The 24,730-nt window shown below is 38.2% G+C and overlaps 1 pseudogene; it reads right to left on the bottom strand.

Annotated features, from left to right (window-relative positions):
• Positions 1–1,658: 1,658 nt before the first annotated feature.
• Positions 1,659–24,730, bottom strand: part of LOC130682201 (regulator of nonsense transcripts 3B-like) — a 41,883-nt pseudogene continuing 18,811 nt past the window's right edge.

Below are 24,730 nucleotides of genomic sequence, written 5' to 3'. Positions count from 1 at the left end.
CAGTATACTAAATATTCTAAATTTAGGCTATTGAAGGCCTTTATCTCTGCAGGTACTCAAACTTTCAGGTGAACAACTAGTGCACAAGAGCACTAAAAGGATGCTGCTAATGTGAAAGTGTTACCCACTCAAATGAAGAGGTTTAATCACTTTGTGGCAATAGGATCAAGGCTCCTTTGGCTTGAAATGCACTAACCTTCAAGTGAACCAGTGCACACTTCCATGTATGCCTTCTGTACCAAGGCAACATGTTTCTATAACTTGATGCAAAAATATACCACAAATTTAAAAGGGTAGGCAGGTCACTACTGTGAGATTGTTTTTATGTTGTACTTGAAATGACAAATACCTTGGTCATCAAAGGAGTGATCCATTGCAAGAATAATTCTGCCTTGAGCCTGAGAGTAACATACTTATGATGGCACAATTGTACTATTAGAGGTGAACAGCAAGAATTACTTGGCATTTGGTTTAAAAATTAAAATACCTCATACAATGGAACAGTGAAGTCCCATCTGTACTGAGCAGGAACTCTATTCAGTGTCATAAAGATATGACAGAATGCAATTCCAAAGTAAATATGGTTTACAAAGTCCAAATTGCTAAGAAACATTTTCTCACACTACTGCTATAAATCTCTCTAGAACACCCCCTAGTGTTGGATATTCAGAGAGATTCTTAGGCAAAATCAAAGAATTTCATGTCTCAGAGTGAAGGCTTCATACATACATAGGCTCATCTCAGGGTGAAGGCTTCACACGAGTCACCAAGCAAAAGGCAAATCACACAAGACTTAAGCACGAGGTGTTTCAGCACAGCCGCTGCAAATGACAAGTCCAACACTAAGAAAGCACCATTGTAAAGTGAGGCTACCATGTTCAGGTTTCACTGGAAGTGTTCTTATTTCTCTAATGGACATCTTTGTTAGAAGCCAAGGTGCTCATTACGCTAATAAGAACTTTAATGAACATCTGTAGCACAGCTGTCTCTACCTCCTGTCTTGCTATGGTTAAGAATAGCAAGTCAGGTCACTTGTGGCACGGCAGACAGAGCGACTGCTAGAAAGAATTAAATGGGAACCTCCACACCCTGCCACCAATGAGTCCTGGAGAGCCTTGGGGAACCCTAGCCACATAAACTATATTCTGAGATGGTAGGAGACCCTGTTACCATCTCTGTGGCACATTTTCTTTCTCTGACATGGTAGGTCTTAGTACTACACCAGGAAATTTTTTGGAGCAAGAGCTGCCTAAGCCATGCCCTCAGAAGGGAAGCAGTAAGGCTGGGAGCTTTCTACAAGTTTTTCCCTTCCTAAGTGCAATGCATTAATCACAGTCTGCTGCTCACAGATTCCCAGGTAGATGCAAGAACATAATGGGGGGAATCGTGAGAAGGGAAAGCAGGGAATGCAGGATATTTCTCCCTAGTATTCCCACAGGGAGGCTAGTTATGGTAGGCACATAAACAGAAGACAAAGAGCTATGTATGCATGGTTGTCCTCTAACTGTCTATTGGTGAAGCTTCTGGGTACACAGCATATCAGGAAGTCATCTGGGCTTTCTCTAAATTAAAAATTTACAGCAGTTAAGCTTTAAGAAGCCTCAAGTCAGTCTGAATGGGTTTTCTACAGGTAAGACTACCATCAACACCAAAAGGGTTTAACGAAGACCTGGGTGTGAGGCATGATTGTAGGTGGTCTGTATCATGTACTTGGTCCTTACATTTTTCTGATTCACAGCTTGTAACAGGAACCTGTGAACCTGAAGACAGTGGAAAACAAACAGATGAGGCAACTTCATGTATCAAATATGAAGGAAAAGCTGAATAAAAACCTGTAATTCATGCCGGCCAGCCCTAAGCCTTTATTTATGAAGAATAGAGAACAATAATCCAAAAAGTGAGTATCTTCAATGGTAAAAATAATACAGATCTGCACCGAATATGTAAACTACAAAATCCTTTAAAATTATCTTAAACTAAAAAAAAAGAATGTTATAGGAAAGATTTCTATTGGTTTACCTCCCCCTCCCAAAAAGACAAAACCAAAACCAAAACACTATTTACACCAACACAAGGTGCATGCGTATATAAAGAAGTAAATACATGCAATTTTCAGCAACATGCATTCACTTTAAGTTATTTTCATAACTTAATCTTTGGTTCATCATTTAAATTGTCCCTTTCTGGAACACTATCTTCCTTAACTTTTCTCTATCTTTCCTTTTTTGTTTCTCTTCTTCTTTCCAGTTTATCCTCTCTTCTTCTCTTTGTCTTTCTCTTTCTATTTCTTGTCTCCTCCTTTCTTCTTTTTTTCTCTCATTCTCTAGAAAGAAATATCAACACAAGCCTTCAAACAAGATAATCATCACCAAAAACTCAATCCCAAAGGTATGATGTGCACCCACTAAAATGGATCATCTTTCCTTCCTGTGTTCTACAAGTGGCATTCTATCTCCTTTACCCCCTCCCCACCCCATTCAGAACATGAGAGAGAATTAAGACCAAGGCCTGCTAGTGGCAGAGTCTCCTACTGCTGCCTTGTGCTATTTCCAGAAATTTTCAAAAAATCAAGAGAGTGGACTCTCTGGGTTTGCAGAGTGAATCCCTGGTCCAACAACCAGAGTGAAGGAAAAGGCCAGAGAGTGAAGCCAATGAGCTAAATCTTTACAGAATAATGGTAGAAAAAGAAACTATTTATCCTATAGTATCCCAATGCTCTTACATTTACAGAATGCAAACAATATATAAAAGTATTGAGAAAACTATAAAAACAAAAGGTTTACCTACTTGTCTTTTCAGGAAACTCAAAAGTGGGGTTGTCTTTTTAGCTACATAAATGTAAACATATTATTAATAATACTTATCAACCCCTAGAAAGGATTCCATTTTCTGACATTCCCTGACAACCACCAAGGTGGGAAAATAAGACCCCTTAACAGAAAGTTCACAGCTATACTGTCAAACAGATGTCTTACAGTATTCTATTTCAATTGTGAAGGTTTAAAATACTTCTGAAAAAGTGAAGAAATTCAAATGAAAACAGTACAATTATTTCAAAAGAGAAATTCCCAGTGTCAGTGAGAGTTAAGCACAAAAGATATTCTATTTTTTTCATATGTCACTATAAATTTGTTCAACTGGGAAGAAATTGGAAGAAGGGACTAAAATATCCTTTTGACACCTATTTCCATTTCTGTAAATTCATTGTAACATTAGAGATAAGCTTATACTATGCATCCATTAATAAAAACCAAGTTTTAGAATAATATTTATTTCATTTTTCAATATTCTGAACAATGCTATTTAGTCTCAGAGCTAGCGTTTTGAAAACACACTTCCTTTGGATGAATTCCTAGGAGTACAAATCCTGTGTCAGAGGCTATGCTTAGGTTTAGAGCTGATACATTAGCAACAGTGTATTAGAAACCAACATCCAAACTAGAATTTCTTAAGTGGTTTTCAATTTTGCAGTACCTCATTTCATTTTTTGATATTTTCAGGTCAAGAAAAAATTTTTAGGAATGTGAGTTTATTAGAAGAAAACACCAATTGATGTTCAAAGGCTTACCAAAATCTAAAGGTCCCGTGAGTCTCTTAACTTTTTATACTTATGTTCATTTGTGTGGCACTAAATTAAGGTCACAGAGAATTTCTCCCCTCTTACCAATGCATTCTCATCCTGTGAGGCTGGTATTATCATTCTCATTTTACAGTAGAAGAAACACAGTTTCAAGGAACTTAGTGCCTTCCCAGTGGCCACACAGCTAAGCTAGGATGGAAGTGGGAGTCACACAGGTCTTCTGAGGAAAAAGAATGCTTTAACTCCTCCTGCCCACTTACCTATTAATTCTCTATTTTTTGCTTCCATTTCCTCTAGCAGTGTCTCTGGAGTAGATGTTATTTTCTCATTATCTGCAACATAACATTCCAAAAATGTTCTATATTCTGGATCTAAATAATTGTTTTAAGTAAACAAAATAGGAAATATTACCTAGGATGTTTATCAAAGGTGGTAATTTTCTACTTCACTGAAGATTGAAAACCAACCTAACCATACCCAAAAGATAAACCTTTTAGAGCTTTACTGGTCACTTAACTCTCAGAACTCCTGATATCCACTAAGGGAGTGTGGGACTAACATGGGGTCAGGGAAAATGAGACACAGCACATTAAAACAGAACTTCCAGGGTTGTTAGTTGGCTTTTAAAATGCACTATTCCTACTAATCAGTCACACTTATGGGAGAACTGAAAGTCAGTTATGGGAACTTCAGAGGGTACTATGTATAAGCATGTAGCAATTCCTGTATGGGTATATCTCAGTTTAAGTGAACTCAACAAATGCAACTCAGTTGTTCAGCAAAAAGATAAATTGGGTGTATGTCCTAGCTGTGGCACTGGAGGTGATGTTAATTCCTGGAGTTCTTTCCTAGATATGTCTGACATCAGAAAGGGTAACAAACCCGAGTCACCCTATTGCTTATACTTGGGAGTTTCTATGCACTCTGGAGCATGTTACTTGATCTGGTCTTCCAGGCCTGAATCTGTGATACAACCAATAAGCAATGGTGTCTTGAGTCTTTTGTTTTTTCTACAAAATAACCATTATAGTAGTAAATAACAAAAATAAAATTAGATGATTCTAAAATAGCAGTGTGATACAAAAAATACTGCAGCTAAGTCCTTATCCAACATAACAAATTATGGAGAGCTCAGAATCTGGATCCAGTTTACCTTAAAAGGCAATTATTAGTTTTTCAGTTCCTGTATTTCAGTTAAATGTAATTCCTAGGCATGCAGTTAACTGCATATTTAAAACAGAGAAAATAGGACTGGCCACTTCATCTACTTTATGTTAACTTACTTGAGTACAGAACATTTTCTATCACAGCTCTCAATGGTAATTCCTCCTCTTTATAAGAATAATGGAAACCAGAAGTCAAAAATATTATCATAAAAATGGTAATAAAAGGCGTTAAGGAGTTGCTATACTTTGAAACATCTGAATTTTTCCACTGTGTTCTAATCAAAATACCTAAGCTGATTTACTGCTCAAAAGACAGCAATAGATTGCTTAATTGTGGAGGAATGAAATGCTACCAGCCAAAGAGAGTGGAAATTATAGAGGAACCCCACCTACATTCTAACAATTAAGCAAAGTTTTCATCAGTGAATTACATTTCTCATGAACTTTATTCCATGTTTCACTATTTAAAAGACTGGAGTCCAATTAATTCCCACAAAGGTAATGTATTTTCAAAACCCAATGCAATAGCTTTACATAACTAGAACTATACTGTACCATCATCGATAGTCCCAACTTTGGTAACTCTTTTCTTAGTCTTCTTTTTTTGCAGCTTTTTGGAAAGGTGCAAATTCTACTATAGCAGGATATTCCTGACCTGTTTAGAAAAAATACCACACTTGCTACAACAAAGAAAATATCAAAGGTGGATACAAGAGTCAACCCACTGTTTTTCAGGCCTCTTTGGTGGTGGTCATCTTAATAGGACTTCTCCACAGACATAAATAACACTCACATAATTAAAATAAGCATATTACCAAAGGAAGTCCAAGTTCATACTGATAACATAATGAAAAGATACGGCAGGGAAGTAAAATATTCATTTAAGTTGAACTTTGAAAGCATGATATTTTGATACATAGGGGAAAAACTACAAATTAATTTTAATTTAAAAATATATCAGAAATCTCTAGAATAGGCAAATCTATGTAGATAGAATGTGGATTAGTTAGAGCTGGGGGTAGTGTTGGTGAGAATGAGGAGTGACAGCTAATAGGTATAGGGTTTCTCTTTGGAGTGACACATGTTCTTAAATTAGAGTGGTGAGAGTTGCACAACACGGCGAATATACTAAAAAATACTGCACTGTACACTTTAAAAGGGTGAATTTTGTGGCATATGAATTGTATCTCAATAAAACTGTTATTAAAACATGCACTAGGAGCCACTAAAAGCATGGGCAACAAAAATAGATAAATTGGACTATATCAAAAATAAAAACTTCTGTGCATGTAAAGACACAATCAACTGAGTGAAAAGAAAACCTACAAAACAGGAGAAAATATTTGTGAATCACATATCTGATAAAGGTCAATATACAGAATATATAAAGAACTAGAACAACAAAATACCTACTTAAAAAATGTTCAAAGGACTTGAATAGATATGTTTCCAAATATAGTATACAAGTAGCCAAAAAGCATAAGAAAAGATGGTCATATGCTCAAGCATACGCTAAGATTAAAATATTACTTCACTAATCATTAGGGAAGTGCAAATCAAAACCACAATGAGCTATCCCCTCACACCCATCAGAATGTTTACTATTGAAGGAAAAAAAGCAACAAGTGCTGGTGAGGACTTGGAGAAATTAGGGTAAATTAGAACCCTCATGCATTACACTGTGTGGGAATGCAAAATGGTGCAGCTGCTCTAGAAAATAGAATGCTGCTTCCATACAAAATTAAAAACAATTTACCATATGACCTAGCAATTCCACTTTTGGGCAATGTTCAAAAGATGAACAGATGTTTGTACACCCACACGCATAGCACCATTATTCACAACAGCCAAGAGGTAGAAGCAACCCAAGTGTCCACTGATGGTTGAATATACAAAATATAGTATATACATACAGTGGAATATTACTTAGCCTTAAAATGTAAATCCTAACACATGCTACAGGATGGATCAACCTTGAAGACATTATACTAAGTGAAATAAGCCAGTCCCATAAAGCCAAATACTAATGAGTCCACTTACATGAAGTACCTAGAATGGTCAACTTCATAGAGAGAGAATGGTAGTTCACAGGTAGAATGGTAGTTGTCAGGGGATGGGAGGAAGAGGAAATGGGAAGTTGTTGAATGGGTATAGTTTCAGTCTTGCAAGATGAAAAGGTTCTAGAGATTGGTTATACAACAATGTGAAATGTACTCACCACTACTAAACTGTACACTTAAAAATAGTTAAGATGGTAATTTGTGTATTTCACCACAATTTTTAAAAATGCAAATAAAAGGGAATGAGGTAATGACACATGCTATATAAAATGGATGAAACCTGAAAACATGCCAAGTAAATGGGGCAGTCACAAAAGGCCACACGTTGTATGATTCAGCTTATATGAAATGTCCAGAATCCACAGCTAGATTAGGATCTACTGAAGCTGTAAGTGGAGGAAAGAAGGGGAGATGACTGCTAATGGATGTAGAATTCTTTTTTGAGTGATGAAAACACTCTGGAATTATATAGTGGTGATGGTGGCACAACTTTGTGAAAGCACTAAAAACCACTGAGTTGTATGATATGTGAGTTGTATCTCAATTTTAAAAAGTGACTACTGGAAAAAATACACCAGATCGCTGCTATAGAGTAATGTCATACAAGATATGAAACGCTATGGTCAGATCATTGGCATACAGAATAAGTCACAATAAAATAAGTAGAATTGACCAGAAGGTATCAGAAGGCAGTCATGGAAGAAACATGATTTTGGAAATTCTAGTGAATGCAGAATCAGATTAGCTTAATAACTGATATACGTGAGAAGAAATAGATAAACCAAACTGAATCAGAAGAAAACAGTGGAAGATAAGCTGAGAAAACAAAAGTGAGGCCAAACTGTGGAGCCTTCTGCCTAGCAAGCTAGGAAGGAGTTTGGATATTTTTCCCACAACTGTTATATTTAATGAGTATTTCAAAAAGACTAATTTCATGGCAATTTAATGGACTGAATTACGTTGAAATGGAAAAATTGAAAATCCCGTAAGCTTAGATACAGTGGTTATTAATCATTAGGTGATGACAATATTAAGTGAAAGTTTTGGTAAGCCTAGGTGAACAAGATATTAAAAAACAATAAGATGAAAAGATTCATTATTTGTTTAATGTGAAGAGGAAAAAGTTAAACACAGCTCAGAATACCAGGAAATCACTGTCTACTGGAATAAAGTCTGAGTGGAGAAGTTGGTAGTTTGGGGAAACTGGCGGGGGGGGAGGATTAATAAAAGCTGGATAAACACAGTGGCAATCCTTCAACTTTTATTGACATGTTTCCTGACAAAGATTTCATTTTTACAAACTCTGAATTGATACTGAAAAAAACAACAAAAAGACACATCATTCACCTATGATTGCAAAGCCAAAAGAAAAGTGGAAAAATGCAGTTTAGACATTCTCTGGCTAAATGTTGTAAGCAGCAGATAATAAATAAAAGGAGTTGGGCCATACCCTTCAGACTCCTGGACACAAAGTGGGAGATCACCAGGTTCAGTGTTTTAATGAGGTACAACAAAATGTTAAACAGTATTCCACCTGGGAACTATTGGCTTAAAGGATTTGAATTGAGTTAACAAATGTTGATCCTTGAACCAAGATGAGAATTATACATTTAAAATTTGTCATACAAGTTTAGAGAGTCATTTATCAGTATTATTGCTGAAACTAGTAAACAGATCACCTAATCCAGGGCAAAAAAATTGTCATAGAAGAGAAAAGAGCAGCAATTTCATTCAGTTGATCAAACTACAGAAATAGCAGGTTAATAAAAGTACTGGACGGCTTCATATCTTAGAAAAGATATGAAAGCATTAAGAAAAAACTGTGAAACACTGTAATGCAATGTTAAAACATACAAATGATAAACTCCCCTTCAGTTTCAAAGACACACCTTTATTGTCAAGGAATACATAACCGTCAAAGCGATCCCTGAACAAAATAATGTCCTCCTGGTTTTTAAAGTTCATGTATGCTCTGGTGTACATATGAGGATAAAGACAGCAGAGAGGAAAGCAATTCTGTAAATGTGCTCGCAGGTACCTGGCTGAATTACAAGTATACATACATTAAAGAGACAGGCTCAAAAATCAAATGTAAAACGGGATAAAAAAGAATGGGAGAAACTATTTTTCATTTACCCTCTTCCCTCTTTTATTTATTTATTTTACGTAGTATCATTAGGAAAAAAACTCAAAGTAATCATGCTCGGGCAGAGGCTGAAGATGTTCCTGAAGGTGCTCCTTGGTCAAACTGGGAGGTAATCTCCGAATTACCACCTTAAAACTGTGTCAGGAAAATAAAATTAGTACAAAGCAATTTTCTGTCATACCTGAAAGAAAGAAATCACCACCCCTGAAGAAGTCTGGGCTTTAAAAGATTATGAGATCATTTATACAAACCTAGGACAAAATATTCTTTTAATGCTCAAAACTAGTCAAACATAACAGTAACGTGGTTTTTAAAAACTCTTAGAAACGAGAACTGCACGGAGAAAGGAAAATTTCAGGTTCAGTTAACCCGAAGCCCCGCAGTTAACTAGGTTTTCGCATTTTCTGTCGCTCATCTTTCAATAAATACTAGTAGTGTTAAGAAATTAGTAGACCAACCCTGGTCTTTTGAGGATGCCACGAGTTCTTGATTATTTCCCCTCCACCTCCAACACATCCGAAAACAAAATCCTTCCTCTCATTCAGCATAAAGAACTCAAAACTCTAAGGAATACCAAATTCCCTTATTGCTCCCGAAACAGGATGCACCCTATCTGGCCCCAGACCATTAATCCCACCACACTCCCTCGGCCCGCCGCCATTAATATGCACACAAACCAGTCCCACCTGATGGCCCCTTCACTGCTTAGTAATTCTCCCCAGCTAACCTTTCAATTTCTCGTCCTCTTCACCCAGTGCTTCCCCGGCCCATTGGCCATCTCAGAGCTGTGACCTAAACCTTCTCGTCTGGGATTCCCCCGTTTTCCTCACACCCACGCAGGGGCTTCCCCCATTTCGGGCAAGTGGATGGGACAGGGTGATGCGGTTCTCACTCAGGTGAAGGAACAAGAGGGGGAAGCTGGGTGGGAAAGAGGACAGCCCCACTCCCAACCTTCCTCCACGGGTTTGGGACCTGTCCCGCCCTTTCCTGGGCCAACAGCCAGTCCAGAACCTTGCTCAGCGCCTCTTCTCCTTGTTTCGATCCTGCTTGTCTTCCCCTTTTGTGCTCTTCCCCGAAGCCCTTCCGCCTGCGTGTGGCCCGCGGGGGATTCAAGAGGGTTACTCGCTTCTCCTTAGGCCCGTGGTCCTTCTCCGCCTTCACTGCTACGGCTCTCTGCTCTCAACGCCGGCAGACGCGCCTAAATGTAGCTCGCGGCCCACTCGTGCGCCCCCAAGCAGCGCCCCTAGTTCTAAGCTGGGGCCAGTGTTCCATTGGGCCCAGCCAGGACCTCGCGAGACTTCTAGGCGCCCAGGCTTCCCTCTGTGGAAAGGTTCTAATTTCTGGTCTTAACCTCCCGCCTCCCGTATCGCACTGCCCAATCCGCTCGCGGCCCGGAGTTCAGGGCCCGCTCTTCGGACGTCCTTAGTCACTCAGCCATCTCGATTAGGGTGACGCTTTCGCGAACCCCAAATCCCGGAATACAAAGCAGTAACCCATTTCGGGCCGGGCCTTCTGGAGTTGTAGATACCTCCATTTGTAAGCAAATGGAATTCTGAATCTTGGAAGTTTAGTATTTTTCCGATCAAAAGATACATTTTGCGGGCTTCATTTTCCTCAGATAAACCCGATGTTTATCCAAAGTTTTGCCTCACCAGGGAAACAACTAATATTTTTTATCGTTTGTGAAAGTGTGCTTTCAGAAGCTTTAGAATTTATTTTCCTTCCATGGATTAGAATTCACAGATTTTTTAGTTAACAACTTTCACAGATACTTAAAGGGGTGATAATAACCAAAATATATGAGATTTGTTTTCATCACCCCTTTTTTAAGTAAAAGCATTCTATCATGGTAGTGATACCCCACAGGGAGGAGACAATAAAACCTAACTTGGGTTTAGATGGGATCACTCTCCTTCCTGCTTTAAAAGGGACAATTATACATTATTTAAAATAGTCCCAAACTTTACAATCCAAATCTGTCAATGGGCAAATGAATAAACAAAATGTGATACATCCATAGAATTAAATACTACTCAGCAATAAAAATGAACTGATATGTCCATCAATGAGAATTAATCTCAGAATGATTATGCTGAGTGAAAGAATTCAGACACAAGGAGAATATACACTGTGCAATATCATTGCATAAAATTCTACAAAAGGTAAAACTATTTGATGGAAAGCAGAATAAATGATTGCTAGGGGACTGGATGAGGAGAAGCAAGTGACTTCAGAGAAGCTCCAGGGAACTTGCAGCCATGAAAATGTTCTCACCATGATTATGATGGTGGTTGCATGACTGCACACATTCATGTAAACTCATTGAGTTGTACACTTAAAATTGGTGAGTAGAATTTTGTGTAAATTTATACTTCAGTAAAAGCCAGCCCCCCAATTTATAAAATGCAAAATTTGAAAAATATTGCCTTAAATTATAGAGCATTTGTATTTCATCAACTCTAAGATACAATTGAATCTAATGTCACCATTATTTTATATACAAAGAAAGAAAGAAATGATGCCAATTACTCTTTGATACACCATCAATTTCAAGATGTATCCTGATTTCAGAGGTCTTAATATGTGAAAAAAAATCTATTTGAATTAATTGAACATATTATTTCTTTGCTTTTGTATCACATGCAATTAAGAAAAAAGGAAGAGAAATGGGAAAAGAGGGCAAGTGATAAGTAGAGAACTATAGATACAACCACAGAGGTTAGTACCAAGTTAAGGATGCAATAGAAGCCCAAGGAAGAAGGCTGGCTCAGGTCCCCAGTCTCATTTGGTTGACAGCTAGAATGCATTATCCAGACTTTGTACTTTTCTCACCTTTATTGCCAAGCATATGCTTGGGTTAGTTCCTAATTCCTGTTCCCAAGACCAGTCCGCTGTATTTGGGTCTATCACTCACTGTTGCCTCCAATACCTGCCTGTTCTTACAAGACTAGCTTAAGTATCTGCCTCTGACCTGCCATTTGGCTCTGTATTTACATCTTGGTGTATGCCTCGTTTTTGGAGTGCTTGTTAGCTTTTAACCACTGACAATATGTCGGTCATCAGAGTTGCGTGGTGGAAAAGTAAAAGGATTCTGTCTTGGTACTGATGCCCTACTGGGAGGACAAAATAAAACTCAACTTTCATTAGATGGGATCACTCTTCTTCTTGCTTTAGAAAGGAGCAATTATATATTATTTAAAATAGTCCCAAACTGGAAACAATCCAAATATTTGTCAGTGGGCAAATGGATAAACAAATGTGGTACATGCATGGAATGAAATACTACCCAAAGTAAGGTCCAAGGCTCAGTCCTTAGACAAGCTCTTTTCTATCTACAATTACTTCTTTTTTAATCTTACTCATTCTTTTCACTATTCTCTCTTTGCAAAAATTTCAATATTTATACCTCCAGCCCATAGCTCTTCCCAAAATTTCAGGCTCATATTTCCACCTGCCTACTTGACATCTCCACTTAGATATCTAACACATTCAGATTCCTTGAACACATCGAAAACTGAACATTTCACCATTCCCCACACCAACTGTACTAGTTTCCTACTGCTGCATTAAGAAATTACCCAAATTTTATGGGTTAAAATAACAAGTTTATTATCTTAAGGTTCTGAAGGTTTAAAGTCCAACAACGTGTCTCACTGGTCTAAAATCAAAGGACTGACTTCCTTCCTGGAGACTCCAGGAAAGAATCAAGTTCCTTGTCTTTTTTAGACTTTGAGGCTGCTTGTATTCCTTGGCTGGTGGTCGCTTCCTACATCTTCAAAGTGAGCAATGTAGCACCTAATTCTTTCCATGCTTCATCTGTGTCTCTATTTCACTCTCTCTTCTGACTCAACTTTTTACTTCTGAAGACCCCTGTGATTATACTGTGCTGAACTGGATAATCCAGAATACTCTCCCTTTGTTTATGTGAGGTGATTAGCAAACTTAATTCCCTTTGACATAAAATTTATGTCAAAAAACAAAATTTGAAATGGGTAAATTTGAAGATCTAATTGGCTTTATTAAGTGGGCAGCGTGCCATTCAGCAATCAGATGTTCCAATGAGCTATAAAAAAATGGAAGGATTTTATTGGCAGGAGTGTGGGGCAAGGAAATGATTAGCAAAAGAAAATAAAGGATTGTTTGAGGCCAGGACATCTTCTATTATGGGATGGGGGTGGATGGCAGGGATTTTTTTTTGGTATAATTAATCTTCAATTAAATGAGGAACATTACATTTACGAGACTGCCCACATCACCAAGTCCCCCACACAAACCCCATTAAAGTCACTGTCCATCAGTGTAGTAACATGCCATAGAATCACTACTAGTTTTCTTCTCTGTGTCACGCAGCCCTCCTGTTCCCCGCACATTATACATGCTATTTGTAATGCCCCCTTTCTTACACCCCCCATTATCACTCCCTCCCCACCCATCCTCCCCAGTCCCATTCCCTTTGGTAACTGTTAGTCCATTCTTGGTTTCTGTGTTTCTGCTGCTGTTTTGTAACTTCGGTTTTTTCTTTGTTGTTATACTCCACATATGAGTGAAATCATTTTGTGTTTGCCTTCTCTGCCTGGCTTATTTCACTGAGGATAATGCCCTCTAGTTCCATCAATGTTGTTTCAAATGGTAGGATTTTTTTCTTCTTATGGCTGAATAATATTCCATTATATGTATGTACCACATCTTCTTTATCCATTCATCTACTGATGGACACTTAGGTTGCTTCCATTCCTTGGGTATTGTAAATAGTGTTGCAATAAAGATAGGGGTGCATCTCTTTTTTCAAACTGGGATGCTTCATTCTTACGGTAAATTCCTAGAAGTGGAATTTCTGGGTCAAATGGTATTTCTATTTTGAGCATTTGGAGGAATATTCATACTGTTTTCCACAATGGTTGAACTAGTTTACATTCCCACCAGCAGTGCAGGAAGGTTTCTATTTCTCTACAACTTCGCCAACATTTGTTTTTGTTTCTCTTTTGGATGGTGGCCATCCTTATGGTGTGATGTGATATCTCATTGTGGTTTTAATTTGCATTTCTCTGATGACTAGCGATGTGGAGCATATTTTCATGTGTCTGTTGGCCATCTGAATTTCTTCCTTGGAGAAATGTCTGTTTATCACTTCTGCCCATTTTTTAATAGGATGATTTGCTTTTAGTTTGTTGAGATGAGTGAGCTCTTTATATATTTTGGATGTCAACCCTTTATCAGATCTTTCCTTTATGGGTATGTTCTCCCAGACTGTAGGATGCCTTTTTCTTCTGTTGGTGGTGTCCTTTGCTGTACAAAAGATATTCAACTTGATATCCTCCCACTGGTTCATTTTTGCTTTTGATTCCCTTTCCCAGGGAGATATGTTCATAAAGAAGTCACTCATGTTTATGTCTAACACATTTTTTCCTGTATTTTCCTCCAAGAGTTTTATCGTTTCATGACTTACATTCAGGGCTTTGATCCATTTAGGATTTACTTTTGTGTATGGGGTTAGACAGTGATCTGGTTTCATTCTGTTACATTTAGCTGCCCAGTTTTGCCAACGTCAGGTGTTGAAGAGGCTGTCATTTCCGCATTGTATGTCCATGGCTCCTATATCATATATTAATTGACGGTGTATGTTTGGGTTAATATCTGAACTCTCTATTCTGTTTCACTGATCTGTGGCTCTGTTCTTTTTCCAGTACCAGATTGTCTTGATTACTGTGGCTTTGTAGTAGAGTTTGAAGTTGGGGAGTGAGATACCGCCTGTTTTATTCTTCCTTCTCAGGGTTGCTTTGCTATCTGGGGTCTTTTGTGGTTTTATATGAATTTTAAAACTTTTTTTCCAGTTTGTTAAAGAAAGTTGTTGGTAATTTAATAGACATGGCATTTAATCCGTAGATTGCTTTAGGCAGAATGGCCTTTTTGACAATATTAATTCTTCCTATCCAGGAGCATGGAATGAGTTTCCATTTGTTAGTGTCCTCTCTAATTTATCTTCAGAGTTTCTTGTAGTTTTCAGGGTATAGGTCTCTCACTTCCTTGGCTAGATTTATTCCTATGCATTTTTTCTTCTTCATGCAATTGTGGATGGAATTGTTTTCCTGATTTATCTTTCTGTTAATTCATCACTAGTGTATAGGAAAGTAACAGATTTCTATGTATTAATTTGGTGTCCTGCAAATTCACTGAATTCTGATATTAGGTCTAGTAGTATTGGAACGGAGTCTTTACAGTTTTCTAGGTAAAATATCATGTCATCTGCAAATAGTGACAGTTTGACTTCTTCTCTTCTATGAATCTGGATGCATTTTATTTCTTTCTTTTCTCTGAGATCTGTGTCTAGGTCCTCCAGTACTATATTGAATAACAGTACAGAGAGTGGGCAGCTCTGTCTTGTTCCCAATCTTAGAGGAAAACCTTTCAGCTTCTCACTGTTAAGTACAATGTTGACTGTGGGTTTTTCATATATTACTTTTATTATGTTGAGGTACTAGGCCTCTATACCCATTATGTTGAGAGTTTTTATCATGAATGGATGTTGAATCTTGTCGAATGCTTATTCAGCATTTATGGAGATGATCATGTGATTTCTGTCCTTCTTTTTGTTGATGTGGTGGATGATGTTGATAGATCGTCCAATGTTGGGGTATGTTACATCCTTGCATCCCTGAGATGAATCCCACTTGATCATGGTGTATGATCCACTTGATGTATTTTTTAATTCGGTTTGCTAATATTTTGTTGAGTATTTTTACATCTATGTTCAGCAGGGATATTAGTCTGTAATTTTCTTTTTTGGTGGGGTCTTTGCCTGCTTTATTTATTAGGGTGATTCTGGGTTCATGGAATGAGTTTGGAAGTATTCCCTCCCCTTCTATTTTTTGGAAAACTTTAAGGATAATGGGTATTATGTTTTCTCTATAAGTCTGAAAAAAATTCAGCCATGAATCCATTTGGCCCAGGGATTTTATTCTTGGGTAGGTTTTTGATTATCGCTTCAATTTCTTTGCTTCTAATTGGTGTGTTTAGACTTTCTGTTTCATCCTTGGTCAGTCTTGGGAGGTTCTATTTTTCTAGGAAGTCGTCCATTTTTTCTAGGTTTTCCTGCTTTTTAGCATAGAGAATCTCATAGTATTCTATAATAATTATTTGTATTTCTGTGGGATCCATCATGATTTTTCCTTCCCATTTGTTATTCTGTTGATGTGTGTAGCTTCTTTTTTTCTCTTAATAATTCTGGCTAGGGGCTTATCTATTTTGTTTATCTTCTCAAAGAACCAGCCCTTGGTTTCATTGTTTTTTTCTATTGTTTTATTCTGCTCAGTTTCTTTATTTCTTCTCTGATCTTTATTATGTCCCTACTTTTGCTGACTTGAGGCCTCATTTGTTCTTCTTTTTCCAGTTTCAATAATTGTGACTTTAGACTATTCATTTGGGATTTTTCTTCCTTCTTTAGATAGGCCTGTATTGCTGTATACTTTCCTCTTAGAACTGCCTTTGCTGCACCCCACAGAATTTGCGGCTTTATGCTGTCAGTGTCATTTGTCACCGTGAAAGGAAAAATCATGACAGATCCCACACAAATACAAATAATTATTATAGAATACTATGACATTCTATATGTTTGATCTCTGGTTTAATTTGGACATTGATCAATTGATTATCAGGGAGCATGTTGTTTAGCCTCGATGTGTTTGAGTCTTTTTGTTTTCTTTGTACAATTAATTTCTAGTTTTATGCCTTTGTGGTCTGAGAAGTTCGTTGGTAGAATTCCAATCTTTTTGAATTAGTGAGGCTCTTTTTGTGGCCCAGTATGTGATATATTCTGGAGAATGTTCCATGTGCCCTTGAGGATAATGTGTATCCTGCTGCTTTTGGATGTAGAGTTCTATAGATGTCTATTAGGTCCATCTATTCCAGTGTGTTGTTCAGTGCCTCTGTGTCCTTATTTATTTTCTGCCTGCTACATCTGTCCTTTGGAGTGAGTGGTGTGTTGAAGTCTCCTGAATGAATACATTGTATTCTATTTCCTCCTTTAATTCTTTTAATATTTCATTCACATATATTAGTGCTCCTGCATTGGGTACATATTTATTTATAATGGTTATATTATCTTGTTGGGCTGACCTCTTTATTATTATGTAATGTCCTTTATCTCTTGTTACTTTCTTTGTTTTGAAGTCTATTTTGTCTCTTACCAGTACTGCTACACCTGCTTATTTCTCTCTATTTTTTACATGAAATATCTTTTTCCATCCGTCGACTTTTAACCTGTATATGTCTTTGGGTTTGAGGTGAGTCTCTTGTAAGCAGCATAAAGATGGGTCTTACTTTTTTATCTATTCTCTTACTCTGTGTCTTTTGATTGGTGCATTTAGTCTCGTCACATTTAGTGTGATTATTAAAAGATCGGTACTTATTGCCATTTCAGGATTTAGATTTGTAGTTACCAAATGTTCAAGATTCGCTTCTTTACCATGTAACTGTCTAACATAACTCACTATTAAGCTATTGTAAGCACAGTCTGATGATTCTTATTTCTCTCCCTTCTTATTCCACCTCCTCCATTCTTTATATGTTAGGTGTTTTTTATGTGTTCTTCTGTGTTTCCTTTAACTGGTCTTGTTAGTAGTTGATTTTATTTTTGCCTTTAGTTAGTATTTGGCTGGTCTGCTTTCTTTGCTGTGATGTTGTTCTCTCTGGTGATACGTATTTAGCCTGAGGAGTGCTCCCATCTAGAGCTCCCTCTAAAATACCCTGTAGAGGTGGTTTGTGGGAGGCAAATTCCCTCAACTTTTGCTTCTCTGGGAATTGTTTAATCCCTCCTTCATATTTAAATGATAATCATGTTGGATACAGTATTCTTGGTTCAAGGCCCTTCTGTTTCATTGAATTAAATATATCATGCCATTCTCATCTGGCCTGTTAGGGTTCAGTTGAGAAGTCTGATGATAGCCTAATGGGTTTTCCTTTATAAGTGATCTTTTTTCTCTCTCTGGCTGCCTTTAATACTCTGTCCTTGTCTTTGATCTTTGCCATTTTAATTATTATATGTCTTGGTGTTGTCCTCCTAGGGTCCCTTCTGTTGGGAGTTCTGTGGGCCTCCATGATCTGAGAGACTATTTCCTCCCCCAGTTTGGGGAAGTTTTCAGCAGTTATTTCTTCAAAGACAGTTTCTATACCTTTTATTCTCTCTCCCTTTTCTGGGACCTGTATAATGTGAATATTATTCCATTTGGTTTTGTCACACAGATATCTTAATATTATTTCATTCTTGGAGATTCTTTTATCTCTCTCCGCCTCAGCTACTCTGTGTATCTGTTTTCTGATTTCCATTCCATTAAAGACTTCTTACACCTCATCCAGTCTGTGCTTAAGTCCTTCTAGCAATTGTTTTATATTTGTATTCTCCCCCCTTACTTGCTCCTTTAACTCTTGCATATTTTTCTGAAGATCCATCAGCATGGTCATGACCTTTATTTTGAATTCTTTTTTTGTGGGGATTGGTTAATTCTATATCCCCAGGCCCTCTCTTGGGTGTTTTCTGTGTAATTCTGGACTGGCCCAAATTCTTCTGCCCTTCATAGCAATTTAGGTAGCTGTAGGCAGGTAGCACATGTGTCAGCTGTGGAACAACGTCCTTTCCTGTTTTCTGGGCACCTTGCCTTCTCCAATGCCTGAGTTGGTTACCCACACTCCTGGAGTAGCCTCCGGCTTAGTCCCCCAAGCTGCTGTGGGCCCTAGAATGAACCTCAATAAATGTAAAAGGATTGAGAGAATACAAAGTATGTTCTCTGCCCACTGAGGAATGGAATTAGAAATCAATAAATAGAAGAAAATTGGAAAACTTACCAATATATGGAAATCAATATGCTCCAGAACAATCAACAAAGAGGAAATCAAATGGAAAATTAGAAAATACTCAGAGATGAATGAAAATGAAGACAGAACATACCAAAACTGAGGATTCACTGCAAAAGCCATGCTTAGAGGGAAATGTAGAGCCACAAACTATTACATAAAAAAAAGAACCATAGATGGGTGGAATCAAGATGGTGATGTGAGTAGGGCAGTGGAAATCTCCGCGCAAGACCATATATATTTTGAAAATACAACAAACACAACTCCTCCTAAAAGAGAGACCAGAGGATACAGTACAACAGCCAGACAACATCTACATCTGTGAGAACTCAGCATCTTATGAAGAGGGTAAGATACAAGCCACAGACCAGCGAGACATGTGCACTTTCCCCACCCCAGCTCACCAGCAGGAGGAAAGGATTCAGAGGGGGAGGGATTGGAAGTGCAGAACTGCTACATAACCTGCCCCAGTAATTTGCACTGGGAGCACAGACACACATTGCATGGTGTACTGGATTAGAAAAATGGAAAAGTAAAATATGTGAGTGCATCCCTGCATCTGCCTCCCCCAGGACAAAAGAAAATTAAATGATTTTTGAAAGTCTTAAAGGGACAGTGACCTCACAGCTGGATGGAGTCATCCTGACACACTCAACTGAGCAGGCTGGGAATGTTGAGGAACTTCAGGACCCCCAATCACCTGGGTGGCAATGCAACCTTGAAGCCCCTCACAGTGATAAGCAGCCTACCATTTGTTCCCCACAGGAGTGGCTCCACCACAGCAGCCGAGGATCAGGAGAGTGGCCGAGTCCACAGCAGCTGCCCAGAGTCTCCTGTCTGCATGCAGCTGCCGGGGAAAGACCCAGAGGTTGCTGCCAGTGTGCAGATGCTCCACATAGATGAGGCTGGTGCAAGGCATGAAGGAGAGCACCCCTGATGCACCTGAAACTCCCTGCAGTGCCCTGAGCTGCCCCAAAGGCTGTCCCACATGAGGTGGCTAAAAGGATTTACCTAATTGCTATTCCCAGTGTGTGGGTAATCACAGGAAGCAGAGAAGGGCAAGGCAACCAACTATTAGGTAGTGACTTTGTTCTCCCAGCTGATAAACATGCCACCTGCCTGTGACTATCTCCAATGTCTTGAAAGGGTAGAAGAATTTTGTCCAGTCCAAAATTACCCAGGCAACTTCTGAGAGAGAATCTGGGGAGATCAATGTAACCAAACTTCCTGAAAAAGAATTCAAATCATTAGATTAAATATATCATGCCATTCTCTTCTGGCCTGTAAGGTTTCTTTTGAGAAGTCTGATGTTAGCCTGATGGGTTTTCCTTTATAAGTGACCTTTTCTCTCTCTCTAGCTGCCTTTAATACTCTGTCCTTGTCCTTAATCTTTGCCGTTTTAATTATGATGTGTCTCGGTGTTGTCCACTTTGAGTCCCATCCCTTGGGAGTTCTCTGTGCTTCTGTAGTCTGAGAAACTATTTCTGCCCCCAGTAGGGGGAAGTTCTCAGCAATTATTTATTCAAAGACATTTTCTATCCATTTTTCTCTCTCTGTTCTTCTTCTGGTACCCCTATAATGCGGATATTGTTCCTTTAGGATTGGTCACACCGTTCTCTTAATATTGTTTCATTCCTGGAGATCCTTTTATCTCTCTGTGGATCAGCTTCTATTTGTTCCTGTTCTCTGGTTTCTATTCCATTAATGGCCTCTTGCATCTTATCCATTCTGCTTGTAAATCCTTCCAGAGTTTGTTTCACTTCTGTAATCTCCCTCCAGATGTCTGAAATCTCCCTCTGGACGTCATCACATAGCTCTTTCATATTTCTCTGCAGCTCTGTCAGCATGTTTATGATGATTATTTTGAATTCTTTTTCAGGGAGACTGGTTAGGTCTGTCTCTGCAGCTCCTCTCTCCAGTGTTGTCTGAACTATCTCAGACTGGAGTGTATTTTTTTGCCTTTTCATGATGATAGCGGTGGCTGTAGGCAGGTTGTGGTGTGTTAGCTGGGAGAAAAAAGTCCTTTCCTGCTTTCTGGATGCCTTGCCCTTCTCCACTGCCTGTGTTGGTTACCCGCACTCCTGGAGCAGCCACCGGGTTAATCCCCTAAGCTGCTGTGGGCGGGGTCTCTGTCAGAGCAGCACGGAGCCCTGCCGGGAGTGGCAGGCATGCCAGGTGCGCTCCTCTGTGAAAGCAGCACCCCTGTCTAGCAGCTCTGTGCCAGCAGTGGCCTTTGGGTCTGGCCCGGGTGGCTATGCATTGGGCTGGGATTCCGGTCGGCTGCTGGGAGCATGCCTGCTCCCTCTGGCACCACTGCAGGTGTGCACAGGGCTCTCCTGCATGAACCTCTCCCAGGCTCGTCTGTCTCTGCTGCTGCTGGTGCACACATGCCACACCTGGGCTGTTCTGTCGCCACTGCTATGGGCTCACGCAACTCTCTACCTGTCCCCTCTGGTGCCTTTGGCGCACACATCTGCTCCCAGTCCCTTCCAGTGCTGCTGCCTCCGGAACATGCTGCCACTCTCCTGCTACTGGCTCAGTGTTTTGGGGTCCGTGCTGGTTGGAGGAATGACGGGCAGGTTGCTTATAGTGCCATGAGGGGCTTCATAACTGTGCTGCCTCCCTGGGGTTTATGCTGCCTAAAGTTTCCCAGGATTCCCAGCTGCTGGCTAAGTGTGCTGGGATGACTTTGCCCAGCTGTGGGGTCCCTGTCTCTTTAAGACTTGCAGAAAGCACTCACTTTTCTTTTGTCTCAGGGGCACCGGTTGCGGGGACCTGCCCACAGGTTTTGCTTTTCCTTTTCTCTAATATCTAGCACACTGTGCACCTTGTGTCTGCACTCTGGGTTCGGATTTCTAGAGCTGGTTGTTTAGCAGTTCTGAGCTTTCACTCCTTCCTGGTCCCAACTCCTTTCATCCTACTGGTTTCTGGGGTGGGGGAGCGTTTGGGTCCCACCTGGCCGCGGCTTGTATCTTACCCCTTTCTTGTGATGTTGAGTTCTCACAGATGTACATGTATCCTGGCTGTTGTACTGCATCCACTGGTGTCTCTTTTAGGAATAGTTGTATTTATTGTATTTTCATAAATATATATGTTTTTGGGAGATTTCCTCTCAACTACTCCAGCCGCCATCTTCCTGTGATTCCTACTGTATAATTTTTAAAAATAAATATGATTGTATTTAAAAGAAGTAAAAAATGTGAAGTTGTTTTCAACCTCAAAATTTATTTCTGCTCTATGTCTGCTTTGTTAATGGTGGTAGCAGGGAGGTACTGAAGATGATAACTGATTCAAAGATTTATCAGAGAAACAATATTAGAAATGCTGCCAGTTGTCAAGAAAAACCATTTCAATTGAGCCATTAATTTTAGAAGTCAAAATTGCCAGTGAACTCAAACCTGAAGAGTTGGTATTATTAGTTTCCCCTTTCATACTTCAGATTACTCTTGAAGTTTAAAAAAGCTGTCATAATTTTATTTGGTTACATAAAATTTTCACACCCACTTAAGCTTTAAACTCAGGTCTGATTTTTAAACCCAGTCAACTAATTTTATCCAGCAACTTGACTGGTTTGTAGGATCAATTCATAACATGTCTTTGAAGATACATATGATAAATGATAAATGTATTTCACAGTATTTCTTCAGTTTCTCATAGCATATCCTATTCATTGTCATAAAGGTAAAACATCAAAATGTAACATGATCCAATAGCAGTATGTATCAGACAGATAGTAACATTATGGAACAAGATGCTAATTAGTTTCTGTATCACATAATTTTTGCAGTTCTCAGCAAATGAGAGACTAGGTATTTTTAGGTTGAGTATAAATGTTTTGAATAAGTCACTGTGAAAGGTGGCTTTGTGTTCATTATTATTTAGTCATCTATTTGTAAATGTAGATAGATCATGAAGTTTAAAATTCTATTGCTTAATATTTTATTTGGATTATAAAAACATGCATTTATATTCTCTGTTTCTTGTAGATTGATACAGTAAAGTGCTTGCTAATGTAAAAATAACCTCCTGTTCTTGCTATCCAATTTAAACGATTTGGCTCTGACTGGGAAAGAGACTGTACAGTTAAATTCAATAATTACTTTGAATTTCCACAAAAACTGGATATGGAACCTTACACAGTACCGGTGTTGCAAAGCTGGAAAGAGATAATACCCAGAGAGTCAACTGATAAAACAGTATGTGCGGTCTGAAAGTGAGACACAGTAAGCGCAAAATACAGACATGTGGGTGTGCTTGTACACAGTGGTCAAACAAGTGTTGGAATTATTCTTTTTTACTTCTTTTAAATTTTTTTTCTTTTTTTTTCTTCTTTTTACTTCTTTTAAATACAATCATATTTATTTTTAAAAATTATACAGTAGGAATCACGGGAAGATGGCGGCTGGAGTAGTTGAGAGGAAATCTCCTCCCAATAACATATATATTTATGAAAATACAATAAATACAACTATTCCTAAAAGAGACACCAGTGGATGCAGTACAACAGCCAAGATTCATCTACATCTGTGAGAACTCAACATCACAAGAAGGGGGCAAGATACAAGCCGTGGCCAGGCGGTAACCAAACAGAGGAATGATAAAGATGAGACAAATTGCTGGTATAAATTTGATGAAGGAAATGTAACAGTGTAAAATGGATGATGATGAAGAAATGAAAAATGAGTGCTTTGGTGGAGAATACGTCAGACAAGTATTTGATCATATGACGAAATGCGTGTCATTCAGGCAGCAGAAAAGGTGGTGGAATGCTTATGTACTTGTTTATAAACGAATGGACACAATAGACCAAGATGATGAAATGATAAGATACATATCAGAGCTCACATGATCACATCAGATTATGTCACCAGCCATTGAGAGAAGTGTATGGAAGCAAAATGTGCAATTCATGCATAACCAAATGCAGTACAGTGTAGAGTATTTTTAGTTTATAAAAAACTACTTACATGTAATGGTATTTACTTAATTAAGCTGTGCTCCAGGTAAGTCAGGCATTTAGCTTCTTACTAGTAAAGAATACTTTTTATTTCACTTTTAGGATTTCTTATCAGGTATCGATATGTGTTTAATATTTTTGTTTCATTTTACCTTTTTTTCCCATAAAATCATTAATCTCATTTCATCTTAAATATGTGAGCATATTCAGTTCCAGTTACTTCAGAGTCAAATATTTAAGTGGTCATACATTTGAATTGTGTCTATCAGTATCTACAAATACAAAACAGCTTTTATTTTGAATAGTTCTTTTTGTTACAAAAGGATTGCTTTGAAATATGATTTTTTGAAGTGCTAAGATAAGCAATAAAGATTACAAAATTTTATGTAAGACGTTTTAAACATAGAGCATTTATTTAAACAAAAATTTGTTTATATATGTGTGTTACGTTTAAGGACAAGATTGCTTGTTGCCTGAAGCACAAGAAATAACTATGACTAGTATTCAACTTGCAGCTAAATTCTTCGTCCCCAATAGGTTTCACACAAAGAAAATAGTCCATGGCCCTGCCAGTGATTGGTATATAGCTATTCATTTTATTCATATTAGACTTAAGAGTTGGTTTGTTTCATTACTGTAGTGCTTTTTTTTTCCCTATTATTGGAATCCTTTTTCAAATTTCCAATATAGAATAAAAATCTTAGTAGGAATATTGAGAGAAAATCAGAATAAAATTGCTTGATGTGCTTTTAATATTCAGAAATTGGCTCCTGTTTCTATTTCATCTTTTGTGTATTTTATCATGAAAGCATTAAGCTTTAATCTTTGTTGATGGAATTCTGTGTTTAATGAAGATACAAGATCTTAAAATTGTTATACTCTTCAGGTTAAGATTCTGATTGCAAAAATAATGGGGACATTAAGATATCTTGATTTCACAACTATTTTCAGCATCTTTCAGAATACTTGTTAAGG

Source organism: Manis pentadactyla, chromosome Y (genome assembly GCF_030020395.1).
Source record: "Manis pentadactyla isolate mManPen7 chromosome Y, mManPen7.hap1, whole genome shotgun sequence".
Classification (NCBI taxonomy): Eukaryota; Metazoa; Chordata; class Mammalia; order Pholidota; family Manidae; genus Manis; species Manis pentadactyla.
This window is presented reverse-complemented; position numbering and strand designations above follow the sequence as displayed.